This window comes from Lissotriton helveticus, chromosome 2_1 (assembly GCF_964261635.1).
Source record: "Lissotriton helveticus chromosome 2_1, aLisHel1.1, whole genome shotgun sequence".
Taxonomy (NCBI): Eukaryota; Metazoa; Chordata; class Amphibia; order Caudata; family Salamandridae; genus Lissotriton; species Lissotriton helveticus.
Genome location: NC_136059.1, coordinates 1,803,766,736 through 1,803,782,229, shown reverse-complemented (window position 1 = coordinate 1,803,782,229; position 15,494 = coordinate 1,803,766,736).

Below are 15,494 nucleotides of genomic sequence, written 5' to 3'. Positions count from 1 at the left end.
GTTAGAATACACCACCCAGCTCAGGTCCCGACTAGGCAAACTCAGGACTCTGGCACACACCAGTCTGGAACGACACCAAAACAAACAGAAAAGGAACTATGACAAAGGGAAAAAGTTGAGAAGCCTTGCCATAGGAAAATGGGCTCTGGTGCGGCTCCTTTCTTTAAGCAGCAAAGCAAGACACGAGTGGCAGGGGCCCTTTCAGGTCATTGAGACTATTGGCCAGACCACTTACCGACTACGGCTATCCCCTAGCAAAACCCAGACTTACCATATCAATCTGTTGAAGGAGTGGCTGGGTCCCCCACCCCAGGACTCCCATTGGGTTGAAGCGGCCTCCCCTTCGACCCCCTCCTCATTAGGCCAATTGGTGGTGAACCCGGAGCTGACTGCCTCCATGAGGACCGGTCTACAGGAGACGCTAAAGTCTTTTGCGGATATCTTCTTGGACCTTCCTGGGAGGACCAACTTGATTGAACATAGCATTAACACCGCCCCGAAAAAAGACAGTGAAGATACGACCGTACCGCGTCCCCGCAGTCCAAAGAGAGGTCATACAGAAAGAAGTACGAGAGATGCTTCGGTTGGGCGTGATACGACCTTCCACCAGCCATTGGTCCACTCCAATAGTCCTGATACCCAAACCAGATGGTTCCAAGCGATTTTGCATGGATTTTAGAGTCCTGAATGCCATCTCTGATTTCGACACATATCTGATTCCGAGAGTGGACGACTTAATCGAAAAAATCGGGGATGCCCAGTTCATTACCACCATTGACCTCACGAAGGGGTATTGGCAGGTGCCTCTTCGAGAGGAGGACCATAAGAAGACTGCCTTCATCGCCGACAATGGCCTGTATGAATTTACCGTCCTCCCCTTTGGGCTACATGGCGCCCCGGCGACATTTCAGCGCCTCATGAACGCCGTATTGCAGCCCTATACCGCGTTTAGCTCAGCCTACCTAGACGACATAGTCGTCTATAGCAAGGATTGGACAGAACATCTCCAACACCTGAGAACCATACTAACATCACTTAGACAAGCAGGACTGCATATCAACGCCAAGAAATCCAGAGTCGCCTTCACCAGCGTCAAATATCTGGGGTACGTCTTGGGGGAAGGGTCTATTTCCCCGCAAAGCGAGAAAGTAAAGGCAATAGCGAATGTCCCTTTTCCCTCGAACAAAAGAGAACTGAGAGCCTTCCTAGGCCTCATCGGCTATTACCGAAGATTCATCAACCGGTTCGCGGAGAAAGCTGCCCCCTTGACCGACCTCCTGGGCAAAGAGAAAAAGAACCGAGAGATAACTAACCCTTCCCCAGAAGCCCTCTCGGCCTTCCAACACCTAAAGAATTGTATGACTTCGGCCCCCGTACTCATGTCCCCGGATTTTGAGAAACCCTTCATCCTCGCCACTGACGCCTCGGGGGTGGGCATCGGGGCTGTTTTGTCCCAGACCGGGGCTGACGGGCAGGAAAACCCAGTGCTATACATTAGCAGAAAGCTATTTCCCCGAGAGAGTAGATATTCCACCATCGAGAGGGAGGGATTAACAATAAAGTGGGCCATAGAAAAACTGAGTTATTACTTGGAAGGGAAACCATTCATCCTCCATACAGATCACGCCCCTTTGAAATGGATGCATCAGAACAGCAGTAAGAATGCTAGGGTTTTGAGGTGGATCCTGTCCCTGCAACCTTTCTCCTTTACGGTACAGCATCGCAGAGGTAAAGAGAACGGTAACGCGGATTACTTGTCCCGATTTCCTCCTCCCCCCGAACGGAAGAAGCCAGGGGGGGAGGTATGTGACGGGGCAGGCAGTACAAACAGCGAACATTGTGCGTGGTGGGAGTCTACTCCCCTGTTACCTGCTGCTTTTCACTCTCAACAGCGGCCGGACCCCAGTTGGATCGAAGGGCAGGTATCCCATTGGCCCAGCCTGGACGTGGACGGCGATCCCTTTAAGAGAACCTCTTGGGAGGTCGAAGCCCCGCCCCTCGACGACCCAGAAGGAAGGTCAAAAGGAATCCCAGCCAAGGAGTGGACGGACTACGACCCGGAAGAGGTGGAAGCCGGAGAACCGAAACAGGAGAACGCCAGCAGAAAGCGAGAGGGAGAACGAAGACGGGATGACGAGAATTCCGGACCAGAGACGAAGCCAGGAGGCCAACGGTCCCACGACTCGCCCTGCCATGCACCCACGGGAGGGGCGTGGCTTCAACAGGTACGGGCCGCGTAGCGGGTTGGGTGGCTCAAAGGGTCCAACCTACGGACTGAATGTGGGCGTGAGCATCTGTAGCCTGATTCCTTCCTTGCACTCCTCCCTCACGAGCACGACCTTGCACTGAGTGTATCGAGTACTCACCCGCACTGGTGTCCCTCACTCCCGGCCCCCGTCATTATAGTACCAACGGCGGTCTGGCGAGTTCTCTCTTTTCTCTTGTTCTATGTCCCGGCGAGAGAGAGGAAAGAAGAGACGAAGACTGTCCTATGTGTCCTGAGCAGCACCCTGGAGACCTCGAGGAAACCCCCGTTTGACTCTGCAGCATTTGCTCATGAAAGACTAACGAGTCGGCAGAGACGCAGTTACATTAAAATAAAACCCTCTTTACGTTCCCTGATAAAAGACTCAGTATCTTCTTTGTCCTCCCCCCCCTTGGGACCAAGTAGAAGCCCCGGAGCAGAGCATAGCCGACGCCCCCCTGGGACAGTAACCCACTTAAGTAACCTTTTTAAGTAAGTCTCAGGCCTGCTATTGCAGCCTGTGTTCAGTTTTGAGACTGCCATTTAAATCTGGCTAAATTACCCTTCTGCCAGGCTTAAATATTCCTTTTTAATACATATAAATCACCCCTAGGTATGCCCTAAAAAGCCCTTTCCATCAGAGTGCAGTGTATTTAATAAGTTGGATGTGTACTTTTCAGTTTTATATGTCCTGGTAGTGAACTCTTTAATGTGTTTTTCACTACTGCAAGGCCTACCTCTCCCATAGAATAACATTGGGTTCATTTTTTACATTTAATAAGTGATAACAGATAGGAATTTCAAATTTGGTGTCAAATTAATTACAATTTAAAACCCTCTTTAATGATAAAGTCGGATTTTAAGTCACAATTCTGAAAATGCCACTTTCAGAAATTTGGCATTTTCTTGTCCTAACCCTTGGGACCTGCAGCCTGTATCCTGGGTCTAACAAATTGGTATAGTTGACAGTTGGCCTTTGTGCATTCCTTCCATACTGTGATTCAAAGGGAGACTAGATGTTGTCAGGATGGAAGGGGCGGAGCTGTCGCCTACCACAGCGGTACAAAAGGGGGTGGTGATGGACGGAGCATCTGAACCAATCAAATACTCACGCTCAGTCAACAGATCTGGGTTTAATCCATCACCGTTCTTTAGCCCACTCTGCCACCCCAGTTCAGACATGGCCATATGCAAATCAGTCTGACCCTGTGCCTCATGGGAACAGTCCAGCCCGTACTGCCAAGCCATGCCTTCCCTGGACCGGAAACAAGCGTCCTAGGATCGGTTTCTGGAATTTCAGCCGTCTTCAGCCAGGCTTGATTGAATCCAGTGGCAAAGTGAGCAAGGGACTCACGTCTGAGCATACCCTGCCAACTTATGACGAACAAACCACCCCCTTTTGTACCGCCTACCACTCTTGCACTTCAAAAGGGACTGTCTCAGCACAATCACAAAGGACTTCACTCTAGTCTTTTGCTACCCCAGACCTCTCATTATCAGGGCAGGCAAAATAAGGAAATTCCAGAACCAGTTTCTCCCAGTTCAAATGTGGCACCAGGTATAAATATTGGACCCTCAGACCAACTCTTTCACTCTGGACCTGAGGAAGACACAGAAAAGGTACTAACAGCTGCTGGATAGAATGCCCTACTACCCTGCTGAAAGAAGGACTGCCTGATGCCCTGAAGTCTGAGGAAGAAAGACTGCACCTTATGACTTTATCCCGGTCCGACAGGACTACATAACTCCATTTGCTCTTTTTGGCACTGCTTTTACCTAAGACTTTAAAATTGCATGTCTTCAATTCTATTTATTGGATTTTTGTTGTTGTGGTGCCAAATAATTTATTACATGTTTCTCTATTTTTCTAAATTAGTGAGCGTTATTTCCTTGTGTTGTGTTTTCACTTTGCTACTGTTTAAGCACTACATAAATACTTAACACATTGCCTTTAACCTGACTGCTTTTGTGCCGAGCTACAGGTTAATTTAATGACTTTTGTGGTTCACACTGACAAGAATGGAGTTTTTTGCTCGAGAAGGGTTAACACTTTCCCTACCCCAACCAACAACCCAATTTCTCACAAAAAACCTTTTCTGTTCTTCATTTCCTGTCTGTGATTGGCGATTGGAAGTGAAGTTCAGCGCCTGGTTGTGCCGCAGTGGTTTGGTGCCACACTGATGACCCTACACAAATAAATCCATTAAAACGTTAAAAAAAATTCCCGAACCCTCTTGAAACAAGATGCGTTTTACATTAAAGCGTTTTCATAAGTATAAAGAAAAAAACGTCTTTAGTAAAAGCTGAATTTCAATCTCAAAATACCTATTCCTCCTCCCTCTCTGTGAAAACCTGAAGATCAATTTCAGTGCTTACTAATGTATTTCGACAGATCAGCCACAAAAATCTGTTAAAGACAACCATGCCGAAGTCACAAATTAAGTTCATGCACAGAAAATGGTGCATCTGGCATGAACATTTAAAATTGGGTATAGGAAACATAACACCACCTCCTCCCACTACGATTTGAGATTAAAACAGTTCGCGTTCTAAACGAAATCAAGTGCACAAGTTGAAACTTTCATTTGTCGCCTTGGAATTCACTTTCTGAACATTTATAAAGTAAGATGTTATCAAGAATCTTTGATATCTAACTCGATCGAAGTATGTTCTCTTGAACAAACAATCAGTTGTTTTTCGTTCTATTTCCTATAAAAAAAATGATCCAGATATGGTTACAGACTGCAGAAATCTGAAAGCCACGAGGCGAAGCGGTGACTTGGCCCATATTAGAAAAAGATTTTCTAAAAGCTGACCTTGGCGTGTCAGAGCAGGCGTAGGCCTCCCCCCTCCCCTGTCCGCTTGCAGCTTTGGCTTGGCATGGCCTTACATTCTTTCACAAACTGATCTCGTGAATAACAGCTGGCCTCAATTACACTAAGTACAGTGTGACTGAATGCACAAAGCGGCTGTAGTGCTTTTCCAGGCTGGGACCTTGAGAAAAGAACCTTTCTTTTGATAAAAGGTTAGCACCAGTTGTCTTATACTCGGGCATTTAGACATATTTGTGTAGCTTTGATCACGTGATCTCTGTGATTTTCACACCCGAGCACAGCAGAAATGTTTTCAGTGCCAAAACCTGGACTTCAAATAGATAATATACTAGTCCATCAGTGTGGGAAGAATTTACAGGGACAATCTACAAAATTAAAGATGCTGACAGTATTTTCCTTTCCTGGCGACCTACTGTGTAGGAAGGTAGGATCCTTCTGCATGGTTATCCCCACATTTTGCCTGGTGCTAAACTGTTTTTGACTAGTCTGACTGGGATCCTGCTAATCAGGACCCCAGTCTATCTGCTTTCTCCTTAAATTGTTGTGTTCAGTACTTCGGTACATCCCAGATTAGATACTGGGACAACCTTATAAGTGCCTACTATATGGTACTAAGGTACCTAGCGCATAGGTACCCCAGAGGCCTCCCATGGGCTGAAGCATGCATTATGTCACCCATGAGAGACCATTCAAAATGGAACTACAGCCCTGCCATTGCAGCCTATGTAAATTGGTGCTAGCACCACTTACTAAAGGTATAGGTTTCCTATGTCTAAAGTCAAGGCACTTAAAACCAATAAGTCACCCCTATAGCAGGCCTTTGCAATCCTGAAGGCAGGGTGCTCGGTTCTAAGTGTGAGGGTGCCGCTGCATGAGCTGGACACCCCAACAGCCTACAGAGTCCATTCTCCCGGTTTGTCAGTGAAGAAGCCATATCCCATAGAGAGTATAGAAGGGCACCACGTAATTATGTGATGACCATCTCGAAAATGGCTGCAATGAGTTCTATCATGTTTGGTATCAAACATGTTGGAATCATATGATTCCAAGCACTGGAAGAGCCCTTCGTTAGGCTCTCAGTGTTCCCAGTACCAGCCTTCTTGACCCGGACAGCACAAAATGGTTGCTGCCGACCAGAGACACGATTCTGACCTCCTGCTGCTGAGCCAATCTCGAGCATGGGAAGGCAGAACAATAGGCATCCTGTCACAGGGAGGTGTGACTACCTCCCAGATAGGATGTAGTGTATTCGGATGGGGTGGCTGTGCTTGCCAGCGCCACTTAGTCTTCATGGAGGGCACATTTGGTGTCCCTGTGCATTGTCCAGTTCAAACTAGTCAAGGGAGCTGTTGGCTCCCGCTCTGGTGCGAAACTGGATAAGGGACATGGGAGTAACCTCCCCCATGTCCAGACCCTCCCCTGGGAGTTTCCACTGAACCTTTCCCTAGGGTACTTCAGGGCTTACCTGGGTGTAGGTCCCTAGATTTATCGCGGGATAAGATTCAGATGAGACACCACTACTCTTCTACCGCTTGGGCACTCTGGACTTTACTGGACTTCTTTTGGGCCAGACTTCTCCTCCCTTCCAGTCTGCTGCATTGTATGTGCCTGTGCATCATACAGGACCTTCCAAGACAAGTGAAGCATCAAAGACACTTTATAGAAATCTACCTTGGAAGAGTCACTCACTCCTCTGCATTTGCAGGCACCGCAACTAAGTCAACAGGTCTGCTGATCCTGAGCTCCTCCGGACTCTGAAAAGTTCTGCAATAGAGGTGGTGGTTTTCCACAGCTACCGAGGCCTGCCCTGCCCTTTCACCAAGTTTGAGGCTTGTATCATTTGTTGGGGTTGCAATAACCGAACCCCTGTGCACATTTTACTTGGCACATTTTACTTTTCCATTTTGGAAAGCTTTTAAAAAACAAAATTCAAACTTGCTGCACTTACCAGCACTAGTCTTCTATAACTTTAGTGGACATTCCAGCAGTACCCTTGGGAGCTCCAATCCTAGCTCTGTTCTGCTGCGACTTGTGCCGATTGCCCAGAGGGCGTTTTCAGACCGGAAACACTCTGATTTCCGCTTCCGGGTCATTAGGGGCATCCGGTGCCTGCGCGCCAGTTCCTGCTGCATCCAGTATTTAATCAGGATACTGAAGCGGACGTGCGCAGTGGTGCGCCAAAGCCTGGACCGGGCCCAGGGCCACAACCCCCGTCCGTTCCTTTCAAAGTAAGGGGCACACTGTTACATACTCAAGGAGGGTACTAATGAGCCTTAACAGGTGAGACAAGCCCCACAACTGCCCTCTGTTGGACTTACCTTGCGAGCCCACAGCTTGCAATCAATGCTTATTAAATTTGCAGTTTACAAAAACAAGAGACTGCACTAGTGTCAGTCTGGAAAGTCCCCGACAGACACACACACTCAAGACTTTCTTGGGTATGCTCATCAGCGCAATGTTTTAGTAATTCCTACAGGTTTTATGATCATCAGAGGTGATCAGCAAGACAAACGGGGTGGGGGTAGCTATCACCCTAAAAGATACTTTGACAATAAAGGGTTCCCCCATAGGAAGTAGCCCGGATTGTGAACTGCTATCTTTCAGAATCACCCTATGCAAAAATGATACCTTCAAAGGACTGTTGCTTTACAGACCTCGTTGGCCCAAAAAACATTTTCTCTTCGGAAGTCATTAGCCCATTCATCGAATCCAGTATTGATACAGAGGACTTTTTCACCCTGGGAGATTTTAACTACCACTTAGAAAAATTAGAGGATCATAACACAGCATCTTTATTGGACATGAAGGGTAGTGTCTCCTTAAGGCAGTTTGTCAAGCACTCCACACACGATGCTGGGCATACATTAGATGGAATTTTTAGGTCCAATCCCGGTTTGAAAATTCAAGAGGTTCTGCCAATCACCTGGTCAGACCATAAAGCCATATTGTTTACAGTAACAACCACACATCATTTACCTCGTCCCCATAATCCGCACAGAGCACTAAAGGGCGTGATTGGAGGAACATCAACCCTCAGTTACTGCAATCCGCTTTGTCGAACTCAAAACCTAATTAATTTGACAGCAGAAGCGAATCTGGCAGCCGATAGATTCACTGACTGGATCATGCTCTCCATCCACTGGAGTCAAGCTATCCTGGCTGATGAGGTTGAAAGCCCAAAATTGGTCTTAGGCTGCTTGTTTCCAGTCCAGAGAGGACCTGGCCTGGCAGTTCGGGCTGGACTGTTCCCATTGAGTGCACGGTCAAGACTGATTTGCACATGGCCGGATCCAAACTGGAATGGCATGGTGAACAAAAAAAATTATGGATTTAGGCCCAGATCTATGTACTGGGGTGAATGTATGGCATTGTTCTACATTCTGTCCATCAACTGTTCTTTTTGCATGGATCAAAGCAGTTGCAGACACAGTAGCCCATTAAAAACCATCTCCATCAGGTGAACAAACACTTCTGAACCATGGTTCTGTGAAGCATTGAGAGTACAGAAACAACTGTGTAGAAAGTCAGAGAGACGGTGGAGAAGGAAGATCAGCGCACCAGAAAAAAATTGATATGCACAGACACTGACTGACTACAAGAAAATGATCATTGCAAAAAAAAAGAAAGTATTACTCAGAAATAATTCTGCAGGCTAGTAACTCTAGCAACGTACTCTTTGCAACATTAAAAGTCTAGTTAAAATACCAGAAACAACTAACGTGGTCAGAAGCGAGGAATTTTGTAACTCACTAGCACGGTTCTTCAAGGATAAGGTGGAGACTGTGTACAGATCCTTTACTGACAAGGTCACCGATAATATCTGCAATTAATCAGCCGTTTTACTTCTTACATCTGACAATTTATTGCTGTCCTTTGATCCACCGAACATAGAATAGATATCCCAGGTGGTCAGAACATCAAAGTCTTAAGCACCTTCAGAGCCTTGCCACCCAAAATTATTTCAGCTGGCACCTGACCTCATCAGCGTTCATCTCAGTATAATTTTCAAAGAGATCACCAGCTCTGATATCTTTCCCGATGTTTGAAAGATAGTCTCAATCCTACCTCTCTTAAAGAAACCTAATTTGGATCCTAATGACACCAGCAGCTACAGACCAATTTCCAGGATACCGTTCCCTGCTAAGGTTCTGGAAAAAGTTCTAAACATCCAACTAACAGCCTTCATATCCTTGGCGGATCTGCTAGATCCTTCGCAATAAGGTTTCAGGAAAAGACATAGCATGGAAACAGCCTTGTTCATGGCAGCAGAAGAGCTCAGAGCAATCCTTGACTCTGGTGCCAAGGCCACTCTGATCCTATTGGAATTATCTGAGGCTTTTGACACCATAATTCATGATACACTGATCAGAAGGCTTTCAAAGGCAGAGGTTAAGGATTCTGCCCTGAAACTGATAAAATCCTATTTGAACAATAGGCTTCAGTATGTTCAGCTCCTTATCAGAGGATTTCATGCTTCCATGTCGGGTACCTCAAGGCTCTTCACTGAGCCCCACATTATTCAACATATAAGTGACACCCTTGGCTGATATAATTAGGCAGTTTGGCTTCTCTGTGATTTCCTACGGGGATGATACTCAGTTAGTGGTGTCTATCTCTAGTAATTTGGAGGAAACAGCTGACCGTTTTAACCATTGTATATCCCGTGTAAATCAGCGGATGAGCTCGAACTGCCTAAAGTTGAATGAGGGAAAAACTGAGGTACACCTGCTGGGTTCTGACACATCCTTTTGGTTGCATAGCTGGTGGACAGCCGGTCTGGGTGATTTCCCGGTCCCAATCAAGTCAAGAAGGTGAAGAATCTGGGCACCATCTTTGATAATAACCTGACTTTTCAACATCTACGGTCTTCCTTACTCTAAAGACAATTCGAAAAACATGGTCCTTCATCCCACCAATGTCCGTAAAAACACTGGTGACAGTTCTAGCCGTGGTCAGGCTCAATTATGGTAGTGCCCTTTATATTGGCTTGCAAAAACAGAATCTGCTTAAGCTGCAACAATTGCAGGATGCAGCCACCAAATAGCTGTTGCACATTCTGAAATTCCAGTCTATCTCCAATGGAGTGAGAAAGTTACACTGGCTTCCAGTGAAAAAAGGATCGAATTCAAATCCTTATATCTAGCTTCCAAGGCATTGCATGGGAAAGGTCCTCAGTACCTAAAACAACACTTTATCTGGTACTCCCCAGTTAGAAATCTAAGATCAGCGCAGAGCAAACATCTACAAACCCCCATATTCAACAAGGCGCGATGGGGTGGAAGAGGCTTTGTTCTGGGGACAGTGAAATTGTGGAACTCACTCCCGACCCATATAAAGAATAGCGCTTTCCTTCAGAAGGCGCTAAAAACTGGGCTGTTCACTAATTACTTTTTTCCATTTTCTTTCTGGCACCTCACCGCGCAGTGCCTAGATTCCTTAAGGCACTCGTGCACTTTACAAATTTCCAAATAAAATCAAAATCGTGTCAACTTGCAGTTGTAAAGACTTGTTGACTTCTTTCCAAGAAGATCTTCAGGCTCCAAGTAGCCCCAACCTCGAGCATCTCCAGTGACCAGAATCTTCAGCCACATCGCATCGTGTGCATCATGGCCTTCATCTTTTGGTGAGCTGCTTGACTCTAGTGCCTCCGGCCTGTGGGTCCATTTGAGGGTCACCTTTGCTTCTCTTGGGCTCCCCTGATTGCTCGCAGCTTGCCCTGACTCCCCTGCTTGTAGTGAGTCCCCTGGACTTTGCTGGACCCGACGTGCTCCTTTTTCAGCACCTACATTGTTTGCATTTGCCAAGGCTTGTTGGTGCTCCCGCAGGACATTGACCCCTCAGCTCTTGACATCCTTCATGGGACAGCTCATGCATGGCTCCTGGTCTTCCTTAGCATTGCCTGGTCCTCACAGCTGAAGAGTCAAGGTCCTCGTCAACTCTTCTGCAACACCCAACATCGGTGGGCATTCGTCTTCCAAGTCTCCTGGTCACCCCTGAGTGACATAGAATCTGTCCCCTCTGCTTGCAGGTACCTATTATCGAGAATACTCCTTCGGATTCCACTGGACGCTTTCTCCGCTTCCAGCAGCGGCACTTTCCTAAAGTCCTCCATTGGTTTTGACTGCGGTTTACGACACCACTTTGCAAGTATGCATCCGGCTTCCCTGGTGTAGGTAACATGAGTACTAGGGTATCCACGACTGGGGTTGCTCCCCAACCTTCTGTCTTCCATGGGGTTTCTTCAGGGTCCACTGGGAAGGTTCCTTAATTTTAAAAAATCCAAACACGACTTACCCGTACAGTTGTACAGAGCACACAGTCATGTTCCCACACTGCACATGATCTCCGTGGGGTCCCTATCTACTTACCTTAGGTGGTTCCATGGCTCCACAGCACTTCTACGTCCTCTCAACATTGTCTTGATCCGAGTCATGGTTCTTATGCCACTTTCTTAGTATATGGTTTGGTCCCCTCACTGTGTATTAAGTGCTATTTACAGTGTTTCTTTGCTAAGTATTGTGTGCATTGTGTTTATCGCTATGTAAGAGATATTCATTGCTTGGTGAGCTGCTTGACTCTAGTGCCTCCGGCCTGTGGGTCCATTTGACGGTCACCTTTGCTTCTCTTGGGCTCCCCTGATTGCTCGCGACTTGCCCTGACTCCCCTGCTTGTAGTGAGTCCCCTGGACCTTGCTGGACCTGACGTGCTCCTTTTTCAGCACCTACATTGTTTGCATTTGCCAAGGCTTGTTGGTGCTCCCGCAGGACATTGACCCCCTCAGCTCTTGACATCCTTCATGGGACAGCTCATGCATGGCTCCTGATCTTCCTTAGCATCGCCTGGTCCTCACAGCTGAAGAATCAAGGTCCTCGTCAACTCTTCTGCAACACCCAACATCGGTGGGCATACGTCTTCCAAGTCTCCTGACTGCGGTTTACGACACCACTTTGCAAGTATGCATCCGGCTTCCCTGGTGTAGGTAACATGAGTACTAGGGTATCCACGACTGGGGTGGCTCCCCACCCTTCTGTCTTCCATGGGGTTTCTTCAGGGTCCACTGGGAAGGTTCCTTAATTTTTAAAAATCCAAACACGACTTACCCGTACAGTTGTACAGAGCACACAGTCGTGTTCCCACACTGCACATGATCTCCGTGGGGTCCCTGTCTACTCACCTTAGGTGGTTCCTTGGCTCCCCAGCACTTCTACGTCCTCTCGACATTGTCTTGATCCGAGTCATGGTTCTTATGCCACTTTCTTAGTATATGGTTTGGTCCTCCCACTGTGTATTAAGTGCTATTTACAGTGTTTCTTTGCTAAGTATTGTGTGCATTGTGTTTATCGCTATGTAAGAGATATTTAAACGTGTTAGAGAGTATATTATAATAAATGCATATGTTTATAAATACTTTGTGTGGTTCTTTTTCACTTAATCTTTACAATGAGATTGCATTCTGGTAAAACAAGCTGCTTTGCACTCCTGTGCTAAGCCTGAAGGCTGCTCTCCACATTTACCACTTAGAGAGCTTTCTAAGGTTGTCTAAGACCTCTTAAACTTCGGTGGTCTGGACTTGTGCAAGGTGTCAACTTACATAAGTGTCCATTATATACCAGGCCAGCTTCTCACATACTGTAAACTACAGAAGCGATTATTTCCTCCCAAGCCTGATGTTCTGTTGCATCTATATAATATTAGTTATTCTTTTAGTTTTGAAGTGTAACTAAACAGTTGATCTCCAGGGGAGGGCAAAGTTGCATAAATTGGTGTGTTAAACTTTGCTTAGTTTTAAAAAAAATATTTTAAAAAAAAAGGCTGAAAGAAAAAAGGTGTGTTGCACCACAGAGGAAATTATAAGCAGTGCACCACCACCATTTTGTCCAAATGCACTAAACTTTATGTTTCCCTTCTATTAGAAGTCCCATCCTGGGCTTCAGTACTTTGGTTGATGTGCGAATATTGGAGTAGCACAGTTTCAATTGTTCTGCCCACTGCAGCTCATGGCTACTGACAGATCTGAGTGGCAACTAGTATAGCATTCCTGCTGGCCACTTGCACTCAGTCCTTGCAGCCAGATGTGCCACTCTCTTGGGCAGGACATTCTACATCAAGGACTTGGGAGTCAACATTTTGGCTTAGATAAGTTAGGTTAGGGCTGGGATCTTCACTCACCTTCACGACTGGAGAGCTTTTGCTGAATTAGTAGACCAAGTTCTTTTTGCACACATATCTATGCATCATATGTATTCTTGGTGTTTTTATGTGGCTAAAAAACTTTGCAATTCTTTCTAAATAAGTTTGTTGTATTATGACTGATGAACTTTGAAACAGATAGAGTGTAATATTCCACCAGAATTCCTCTGGGAAAGGAAGCGAAATTACCTAGTCAGCCTGCCCTCAAGGTGTGTTATGGGGATTTTCCTTCAAGAATATAATGAAAATAATGGGTCCAAAGAATATATTAAAACTCTAAAAGGCATTTGATTGAAAACGACAAACCTACATGCAGTTCCGAAAGGGCACATATGAAAAATGCCAATACATTCCCTGTGTAGGATGCAATGCTTGTACTTCTTAAGACTGTTAGGAGGTTCATCTCCCAAAAATATTGAAAACTACTCCTGGGATAAATTTAAACTAGGCCGGCATAATTCACCTAATTTTGAGATTTTCGTATTATACGTGTGAAATTTCCGACATTATGCCATTAAACGTACACGTTCACAAAAAAGTATAGAGTGACACAGAAGGGAAATCAGATGTTATTCGCTGCTCTTGTGGTTTTTGTGACATTTTATTAGTCCAAAATGTGTACTGGCTTTAAAAATGATAGCATGGACGCATTTTGCGCCAAAATATACCATTAAATGCTGGATTACATTTGGCATAATTATGAGTAATTTTGTTTCATTTGCCAAAATTTCACGTAATTATGTGAAACCAAATTATATGCAATTCACACACACTAATAAAACGTTAGTGGGAAATAAATCATTTTGTCAGTACAATTTCCATAAACCTTGGTTAAAACAGTCATAGGTTTCACTTGCTGTTACAATAAAGTTTCTGTTCAATTTGGGTAGAAGGCTGATGATTTTTGAGGATGTATATTGAGCCTTTATTAACATTTACCTTTGACTTCTTTCCAATTTTCAGCTTCTAGGTAGATCCCTGTCAGAAAAATGCTTAATTTAGGTACACCCTCCTCATTAGGCCGCACTCTGTTGCAACGTTCACGCTTTATTTTTTTTGGTTCCTTTTTGCCTCGGTGCTCTAAAGTGGCACGGTAGATGTCTAGCACTCCATAAAAGACTTAATGCAGTATACTTGGAAGTATGTTTGGAGGGGTGATTGTAGCATCTTGCTACAAAGAACCACAGACACAGGTTCTTATATTCAGGAGCTTTATTACTTACAACTTATCTCGACCCTGTCCCTACACTAACTGCCCACCAGCCAGTCCCGGCTCCTCCTGTTCCCCTTCCTGGCTCCGCCCTCCCAAACACTAGACTGCAGAGAACAATGCTACATCTCCCCCTTTCTTAACAAAATGAAATTAACTTCTACCAAGTTCGCAATTGTCCACTCAGCCCCATGAGTCGGCAGACAGTCTGTTTGGGCCACAGGAAGGTGGCTCCATGCATGAGCTCAGACTCAGTTCTGTCCTCAAGCATCAGCAGGGTCGAATCAGTGATGGGTCCGTCTTTGGTCGATCTTTCGGTCGTCCCACCACAAACATCTTTGGCCACAGGAGCGCGTTCTTGAAAGTGTGAGACATTGTGCGTGAACGGCTTGTTCTCAGATTCCACAGTTGTTATGGTTTCGTTCTGCTGTGTGACTACTGACGTCTCGGTGTGGCAGTGACAGTCCATTCTCCATTGTGACACATGTCTTCCTGAGCATCCGATTGTGCGTTCACTTCCTACACCCCTTCGGTTAAGGGCATCAATGTTCTCGTGCTCATGATCCTGCATATTGGAGGATAGAGTGCTGGGTGTCTTGGTTCGGTTTTGGGACTCATGTGCAGGTTTTGTTGATCCTCTCAGTTCCCACCCGCATTCGTAAATGTTGAGCTCATTGAGCACGGAGTTATCAGGCTCTTTTGATTCTCTCTGCTCCCACTCGAGTTTGAAGATGTTGAACTCTTCGAGTATGGGAGTATGGACATGTTCCGTTCTCGCCCCTTCTTGTCTCCGCGATGTGGACCCATCTTCGCCAACACACCTTGTCTCCTTGACGGAGTGATGAGATAGTCCTTTCCCACGCCAATGTGTAGTGCCCCATATGGCCGCCTCTTTTCTGACAACTCTTGGAGTTAGCCTCGCAAACCCCGTCAGGGGTGATGGTATCCTCCTCAAGTCCGGATATGATCGCGACAGACCGGACAAGTTGCTTGGCGAGGTAATCAAATGATCCAA